General features: G+C 43.4%; 1 pseudogene; it reads right to left on the bottom strand.

Annotated features, from left to right (window-relative positions):
• On the bottom strand, positions 1-761 carry LOC100765752 (annotated as a pseudogene).
• Positions 762-9711: the final 8950 nt, after the last annotated feature.

Here is a 9711-nt window from a genome sequence, read left to right as displayed (position 1 = left end):
TCAATATAAAATCTTGTCACTTAACATTCTTGACAGGACAATATTCTCATCCTTTAGCTCCTGTTGTTGCTCCCTTGCTACTATACCTTCTATCTGCTTCATGCTTTCCACTGTCAGCTCAAGCTTCATTTTCTGTTCCTTCTGTTCAGTTAAACGGAGGAGGAGCTGATCATTATTTTTGAGACGTGGCAGCTGCTCTGTCTTGTCTTGGTCTCTTAGAACAAGCTTCTCCATTTCTTTCTCTTGAGTTGATAGCTGGGCTTGAAGCTGGTCTGATTGCCATCTTCTCATTTTCAGAGGATATCTTCTCATTGTATTCTTCCAGCTGGAAGAATACAGTCTCCCAACAGCCCTTTGTTCTTCCACTTTCTGTTCTAACTTCTTATTGATGTCCTGCAGTGCCTCTAGTGCCTCCTGTTTCCTCTGGAGCTTGGCCTGTGCATCTGACTTCTGCTTCTGGATGCTGGCGCAGCTCAGCTGTCTTTCAGTTCCGAGTTTTCCCGGAGAAGCTCCTCATTGTGTTGCTCGATCTCTTCCACCTTTCCCTTAGTGGTAACAACCACTATGTCCTCCTCAGGTTCTGGATGGAACTGGAAAGGGATACTTGCTCCCCGGACCATAGCCTCTTGATCCACAGAGCAGAACTGGTAATGCTTATCATCCTTGGACAGATACTAGGCTTTGAACTGGACTTGCTGCTGCTTGGTTGATTCCTTGTTTAGGTCACTGGGTAAGGCAATCCACATGAAGGTGTAATACACCCAGGTTGTGTTCCAGCCCACTTTATAGATGCCAATCCAGTCCTTGCGATGAGGGATGAACTGTTGAGTGAAGGTGTAATGACATATGACATCTCCAGGAACATAGAACTTGTCCACACTGTTAAACACCACCTGAGAGAAACTGCAATGTTCCAGAAAGTCAGTGGATATGGGGGGGCTCATCTATTGTCTTTTCCATGTTGTCCTTGCGGGCTGTAGAGATGGCAGGCAGCCCCACAGTGCAGGGCTAGTTGAGCCTGCAAGACAAATGAGTTCTCAATGATGGGTAAGATTTGGGGGACATCTGTTAACCTAAAACAGGGGTGTTTCGAGGCCTGGGAGGACTTCCCTTTGACGGGTAAAACAGATGTTAACATCCTGGACAACCTAAGCCAGTTGCTCTCTTTTTTATTTTAGATAAAAGGAGTAACCTGTTGGGAGCCTGATGGGTGACCTAAGGTGTCCTTGGTGTTATCTGCCCTGCCTCATGCATAGGCGTGCCTGTTGAGATCATGTATTCACTTCCCTCTTTCTGCCTAGGCCTGTAGGCAAGAATGTAAACTGTCTGCCCATTGCTGGGGTCTTGGCAAGAGCCTTGACCTGAGTAAACTTCCACTGTGGCTGCTGTTGGTATATAAGTCTTCTCCCCTTGGAAAATAAGCAGTATTCTCCTTGTAAGAATGACAAACTATCTTGTCTTTATTCTAACCCTCAGATTCCCTCACCCAAACCCATGAAATGTTGTAATGCTGGCTGTTACTAGAGAGGGCAGAAGCTTCAAGTGGACATTAGGAATGTCCAAGTAGAGAAGGGCCATTCTACATCAACACTGAGGCATCCTTTGGAGGTCGTCACTGGACTTCACCTCCCCCAGGATCAATACAAGACCCTGTTGTTGCAAGGGTGGAGCAGAGAAGGGCTTCCCTGCAGCTGTGCTGTGTGAAGCTGAAGGTTGGGACATTACCATCTCATAGGGTCAGGATCGTCTTCTACATTTTACAGCCAGAGTTCATGGAGGAGTTGGAACTGAATGCCAGAGTGGAGAGACGCCACACTGTAAAGTTTGTAGCTAACATTGGAGAGATGAGCAACCTTGACGAAATGCAGCTAGTGCGCATCTTCCAAGGAAGGCCTGCCACTGCCACAGGAAACACGTCACCACGATCATTTCTCTCTTCCAAACTCATGAGGCCGTCTGCAGCATCTCCCCATAGAGGATGTCTATTTCTTCAATGACCACATGAAACAGTAAGAAGATGGGCAGCGGTTTCTGCTACCAGAGCAAACCTTCCTTTCCTACATGAGAGAGTAGAGGGCACCTGGATTCTGCAGACCACTGTGCATTTCAGAATGAATATGTGAGGATGGTCTTCTTCCATGGGAGCTGATTCCAGGGCTCTCGTGACCACACAGAACACTGAGCAATGAAGTGAGATGGGTTGTATGGAGGGAGCTGCAGTGGTAGGACGGCACTGTGGGTTAGATCCTAGTGAGGGTGGGCTGCAGTTTCCTCCATAGCAATCCTGTCTGATCTAATGTGGAGGAACCGGACAAAGAGGAGAGCACTGCAAAGGGAGGGGAGGACTCAGACGTGCACAGTATCCCAAGTGAGCCCTCTGTTTAGATCTGGGAGAACTCATCCCAGCCTGCCCCTAATTCCCAAACAGTGTAAGGCTCTATTGAGAGCATGTGTGGGCTAAGTGCACAGGAAATGGAAAAGTTGAGGTTGAGAGTCAGAGTTGGTGCTGAAAGTAAACAGGTGTAGACACTGTGACAGGGAAGCAGTGATTCTTCAGGAGGCAACCTGACATGTGACCTTGTAGGTCCCTTCTTTCTCTTCCTGTGGGCCCTCATCTTAAGTGATTTGGATTTCATGCCTTTCAGAATTTCCTTAGAGAGTTCAGAGACACTCTGCAAACCCTGAAATTAAGACTGTGTGTCATGATTGACTTGGACATCATGGTTCTTCTCCCTGCCCTGAGTTGATTCTCCCAGCTCGCCATCAGTCTCGTCAACAGTGACTTCTCCACTGACATGCTGGAAGAACTTCTGCACCACACTGCCAACCTAAGGCAACTGACCACAAAGAGCTGTACCTTGCTCCTAAGGAGGTCTATGACAACTTTGGTTATACACAAGTGGAGGAAGTTTCCTACTGTTGTGCTGAGCTGAAGGACACACTCATCTCTATAAGAGTTCAAGTAACTCTGCTTTGTTTGATACACAAACTATTACCTCATAGTAATTTACATGATTTTTTTCCAGACAGGGTTTCTCTGTGGTTTTGGAGGCTGTCCTGGAACTAGCTCTGTAGACCAGGCTGGTCTTGAACTCCGAGATCGCCCTGCCCCTGCCTCTGCATCTGCCACTGCCTCCAGAACGCTGGGACTAAAGGCGTACACCACCAACCCCAGCTCTATTTTATATGTCTTACGGAGAAGAACATCACATTGTCCCAGGTCTCTTTTCCTTTTTTAGGTGTCATTGCAATACACAATAATACAAGAGCCTCAGATGTGCCAGAGGACACTTTTGACCACAGTCATGGGATGGCTGCAATGGCCCATCAGCCAAACAATCATTTTCCACAAGGATTCTTCAAGGTCAAAGTACTTCTAGAAAACAGCTGGTCCTTCTAATGTCTGTCCCAGATGCAGTGAGTCTGCTAAATTCATAAAGTACCAGTGGATCTCATAAGTAGTCAAGTATAGTCTTCGGCCTGTTATTTGGTCTAATTCACCTGTAGAGACTTGAGGACTCAAACCAGGGTCTTCATGCCAAGCTCTAACCTAGGACCCCACCTTCCTGCAATACCAAGGTTCTTCAGGATAATAGAATGACTTGGGTAGGAATGTGGCCATGAGGGCATTCCCTTCAAAGGGAATCTTTTCCTCCCCCACATCTGTCTCATCTCTTCCAGTCCAGCTTGGGCTGAGTGACCTGCATCTGATACATGAGCCTCTGCCTCGGCTGACTGTAGCCAATGACTTTTGTGCCTGAGTCCGTTTGAGAAAATAAAGTAATTATCATCCATGAAACATGGTTTCCTGTATCCTAGTCAGGTCTGCCCTCACAAACTGGTACTGTGGCAGTAACCCCCAGTCAATGCTCATTGGGTGGGACATGAATGAGCTCTGCCTTCTCCACATCTCTACTTCCTTCCACCTCTGGATGACCTATCAGATGCATCAGTCCCATACTATCTAGGACATCTGAAGGATGAACTGGGTGGGCACTTGGGGATCTGATCAGGACTGGAAAGCACTTTTAGAAAAGAGTATTGTACATTTTGACACACTTGAGTCATGGTGGCAAATACCTGCAGTTCCTGCCTTTGGAGGGCAATGTGGGAGGAGCCTAAAGTTCAGAGTCACCTTGAGTTACATTGTTAACTGCTAGCCTAGGAAACTTGCCAACCTGTCCTATAGCAACAGTATACACATAAAATCAAATACAAGAGCAAACAAACAATAATCCAGAGAACGCAATAGGGAATCTCATAATCCTAGAGGCTAGAGTCACTGCTAAAACTCCTAGAGATCTGTGCCCACAGGTCGACACCCAATTAATTGGAAACTGGGTACATAAATGGAAACTAAAGAAATCGCTCTTGATGAATGATTCAATGAATAAGCTGGTAACATTCAGGCTAGTTTTGGTTTTTCTGATTTTTTTCACAAAAGGAACAATGTCCATCTAGATGCTGATAAAAAATGGATATGTAATGCGTTGGGAATCGAGCACACAATCAGATTGCAGTTATTGGTTGGGAGGAAGAATTGGAAGGAAAAGGTTACTATTTCAGATTTGGAAAACACCTGAGAGGGTCCTGGAGGCCAGGGTCAATGTCTACCCAGCCAGGTGCAGCACATTTTTATCAGCCCTTCCCTCCATTGTGGCAGTCCATCATGTACAGACACATCAGAACACATGATTGCACAGGAAATTCAGATTTGTGTGTCTTCAGGGGAACTGATTGAAGATACTCATTCATTCCTGATAATACAGAATTAACTTCACTGTCTTTACAATTACAGGAAACTATCAGAAACAGAAGTAATCCTATATGCCTTACACATGTCGGATCCCATACGGGTCTGCCAGGCCCACTAGCACAATGGGCAATGATGAGATTGATCGTTTATTAATTGGAAGTGTGCTAGAAGCCTCAGAATTTCATAAGAAACATCATGTAAATAGCAAAGGTTTGAAAAAGGACTTTTCTCACTTGGCAACAATCCAAGGAGATAGTGAGAAACTGTCCTACTTGTTGCTTTTATAATCAAACTCCATTGCCAGCAGGTTGTAATCCTAAGGGCATTCGGAGGAATCCGATCTGGCACATGGATGTCTTTCACTTTGCAGAGTTTGGAAATTTGAAATATGTGCATCACGCTATATACACATTATCAGGGTTCAAATGGGCTACTGCTCTTAACTCTGAAAAAGAAGATTCTGTTATTACATACCTGCTAGAGGTAATGGCAGTTATGGGTATACCTGCACAAATAAAAACTGACAATGCTCCTGCATATGTCTCTACAAAATTGGAACCGTTTTTCAGATATTATAACATGAAGCATGTCACTGGTATACCACACAATCGTAAGGGACAAGCAGTGGTTCAGAGATCTAATAGGACACTTAAGGAGATGCTCCATAGACAGGCTGGGAAGTCAAAATCCCTCAAACATAGGTTGCATAATGCTTTGTTAACACTAAACTTTCGTAATGCCAATGAAAAAGGACAAACAGCCATGGAAAGACACTGGACAACAGAAAAAAACTGCTGAATTGAATCAGCCGGTATATTTCAAAGATGTACTAACCTCTGTATGGAAACCAGGACATGTGTTACGATGGGGTAGGGGTTTTGCATTGGTTTCCACAGGAGAAGAAAAACTTTGGATACCAGCAGAATTGATCAAGATTCGAGTTGAAAAGGAAAAACCTCTCGACGAGGAGAAGTGACAGTATTCTATTAAGTTATATCTCATAAACTAAATAGAAACCTTCCAAAGGAAAGGGAAGTGTTTTGCTTTTACCTTCACAGGAAAACTCCAGAAGTCAAAGGACACTCACTGCATGGGTAGATACTTAAGAAGAGAAGGGAACTCTGAACATCAAACAAAAGGAACGTGCCATATGGTAAACTTTACAGTTGACTCTCAGAGAACTCTATTTCTCTTTATTTCCTAGTCCCTAATCAATTAAACCAATGCTGGATTTAGAGGTAGATTTGGCTTTCCTCCTCTAAAAACCAAGCACGTTGTTTAACTAAACTTTAGAATGTCTGTATTGTATCAAGAAGCCAATTGATGTAATACAGAATAAAAGAGGAATTTGGGACTGTCCTTTTCTTTCTTGGCTCTTTCCTTCAAGGTGTACACCATGACATAATCGTTATGCTCCCATGGTTGCCTTTTCTAGTATGCATACTTACACAAGCAAACATTTCTCTGCTAACATTTATGTTTGAGTCCTACACAGCTAATGAAGACCTGCCTGACAGCAATCCCTGGACACCCTGGAAAGAAAATGGGCCACACCTCTTCGACTGCACTGGATCCAACTTGCTCCGTTTCAATTGACACTCCGGCCAGAGCTTCGGGTACTGACTTCAATCAAGTTGAGGATTTCAAGCGAGATCTTCAATCAAGCGAATCCCATCCAACATGGCGTGGATACAATCCATTCAAGACTTTCACTATACTAACATTTTCTTTCTACAGGACCCCCACAAGACTGTTGTCATCCCATTTCAGCCGGAAGTAACTTGGAGGATGCTACTCCCCATTTCCCCCATTGTTGTCACTTAGGATAGTATATATACCTAGTTAGGGATAGCTTCCTATTGGTTATGGTAGGGATTGGAAGGAGGTGTTCAGGCTTGGACACCTCTTTCAGATGACTTTAGGGTTTAGTTAAATAGACATAGTTAGGATGTGACATAAGCAGATTGTTGTGTCTTATATTTCACCTTTATGATTGATAATTTTGCATACTTTACACTGTTAAGTTTTAATCCTCTTTTAGACTAAAAGGGGAATTGTAGGGGATGCTGTAGCCATGAAGGTATGGTCAGGGTGATATAGAGTGAAGGATTCTTAGGTGGTGGGCTGCTTTGGCTTTCATCTTTGGTTTGCTGTACAGACTGCTGCCCTGTCGCTGGCTATGTTGCTCTGTAAGTAAGGCTTTTCCCTATTGAATTCCCTTCTATTTTTACTTGACTCCTTATTGGTAATTTCCCACATTACATGTGATCCGTTGTTCTTTTAGACTGACTCAATCACATGTATGCCAGGGTAGCATCGAACTCAGAGAGATCAGTCTATCTGTTAACCCTGAGTCTAGGATTAAAGGTGTGTACCATCTCCATCCAGCTCCTGCTTGGGTTCACAGTGAGTTTCAAAATAGCCTGCATTAGTCAAAGTCTCAAATACCAAACAAAGTAAATGAAACAAAATTTATTTCTATCTGTGGATTTATACATGGGATCTCCTCTTTTCTTTCTTTCCTTTTTTAATACAAGGCTTCTCTGTGTAACAGCTCTGGCTGTCCTGGGACCTGCTTTGTAGATCATTCTGATCTCGAAATCACTGAATCTGCCTGCCTATTAATCCCAAATGCTGGGATTATTGGCATGTACCACCATTGCCTAGGTATGGGCAATTCTCCTCCTGGAGAGTATAATATCCTCAACATTATAGGAAGCAACCAGTTTACACATCTTCAGTGTTCAAAGGAAAGGTTAATTTGAAGTCTCCTTTCCCCCGTTCTTCCATTATTTTCTTCGGACCTCAGGTAGGATTTCTAGGGCTCCAGAAGGAAACTGTTACAACATTTAGCAAGTGTGTTTCCTGTGTACAGTAATTAATTGACAACTCATCTCCTTGTCTACTTTTAAATTTCACTTTCATTTTTGTTTTGATGGATGCTTGTTTTTTGCTTATTTCTTTTTGTTCCAGTCTACTATTTCCAGATGCTCTACATGGTTTAAAATTATGGCAACAGCTTCTAAAGGTTTGCCTGGGGATTCAGAAGGCAAAGACAGCTTCAAGCTACAGAAGGCAGGCACACACCTTTAATCCAAGTGGCCAGAATCTAGGAGGTGGTGGTACAGCCTTTAATCCATGAACTCAGGATTGTGAGGTAGACAGATCTCTGAGGTCAAGGCCACACAGATGGACACAGGAGTGAATGATTCTAAAAGACAATTATAGCTCATACCTTTAATCACAACATTAGGGAAGTATGTATGACTATAGCTAGGTCTCACAGAGGAATTCGTTCTCCAGCCACACTCAATAGTAGAAGCATTCATTCTCCAGCCACACTGAAGAAAGGCAGCAATTGTGACTTGTTGAAGAGCTTGTGTGTGGATCAGATATTTCAGCCTGAGATAGAGATGAGAGCTAGTGGCCAGGACACTTTGCTTTTCTGATATTCAGCCTGAAGTCCAAACCAATATCAAACTATGGGTCACTTATTTTTTGTGTTACACTGTGGTATGGCATAAAGTCAAGAGTTAGTCGTCATATAGACATTAGCTTTCTAAGGTAGCATAAATCCTTCTCCAAGAAATTGACCTCTAGCTTTACAGCTTTGTTCAATAGTTTTAGCCTCTTCTTTGAACCAGGTAGCCGATTGTGATTGTAGACCAGGACTAGAACAGCTTGAACAAAGTTTATCCAGTATGTAGCCATAACTCTAGACCAATCTGACATCGTGTTTATTATCTGCTTCACAAATGGTGAATGCATGCCTTAAGCATGCCTTGAATTTCTCTAAATCTAACATTAACAAAGGAGCCCCATTAGCTCTTACAGAACCTCTATGATTTGCCCCTTTCTCTAACATTACTGGATATATTAAGGTTGCTTTTCTTAGGACCTTAGAGTGTTCCTCTTTAATCTTTTAATGCAGGGCTGAACATTGTTCTCCATTAAATTCCTCTACCTGGTTTTGAATATCATTTTTCTAAGACTTGTGTATGGCACTCTTAACAACTTTTTTAGATATAAACCAAGAAATATCAACCAACAACAAAGATCACAAATGCCTGAGTAGCAGAAAGACTACTAGATCAATCATCCTGAGGTCATATCAGTGTATACTTGGGGGTGGCTGTGAAGCCCCAGGTGTACATTGTTTCATGAACAAGGAAAAGCTCATCTCTGCCCTGCAGAACAAGCTCTCTATCCTCCTTGTCTGAGTACTTGGTCAAATCTTTTATTTTGGAAGAAGACACCATTCAAGTAGAGATGCTGGAGCTAGTTGAGTAGGGAGAACTGGGAAATGATCTCTCTTCAACATTCTTTTATCTTTTGGTTCCTATTCCATTGCTAAGGCATGAAGACTTCATTCACAAGGAGTTTCTGAAGGTTTCTCGGCTGGCTCAGGCCAGGGGCAAAAATTACAAGGGCTCTCAGGTAACAGCATGCATTCACTTCCAACTCCTGTATAGAGCTTGGCTCAAATACCTCCTGCAGCTTTAGGGGGTTATAGACAGGGATGGCTCCAAACTCCAGCTTTTCACAGATCACCAGCAGCATTTCTTTTCCTGCTTGGCCCACCAGTGGAAATATTTTAGGTATTTACAGGGATCCATGAACTTGAGAGAAAGGTTCATTATGACAGTCATAACCTGCTTTCCCCATCGTATGGAATGACCCACCACTGGTTGGGTCTCACTAAGGACATCTGAAGAGCAGACACCATCCTCTATTCCAGCCCACACCTTCCAAAGTTATGTGGAGCATCACGAAGATCAAGCAATTCTAGTTTTCAATGCCTGTTGGTCAAACAAGAAGGAGAATCAAATGACAGGACAACCAAAGTGTAATCTGCCTTGAACGCACACATCAACTACCCTTAGGAGAGAGGGTTGGCCAGCCTCTCATTGCATTGAAAATTCTTTACTCATAATCCTCTGAGCAGCCACAGCACA

Source organism: Cricetulus griseus, unplaced genomic scaffold (genome assembly GCF_003668045.3).
Source record: "Cricetulus griseus strain 17A/GY unplaced genomic scaffold, alternate assembly CriGri-PICRH-1.0 unplaced_scaffold_68, whole genome shotgun sequence".
In the NCBI taxonomy this organism is placed as follows: Eukaryota; Metazoa; Chordata; class Mammalia; order Rodentia; family Cricetidae; genus Cricetulus; species Cricetulus griseus.
Note: the sequence above shows the minus strand (reverse complement) of the source record. Positions and strands in the feature narration are given on the sequence as shown.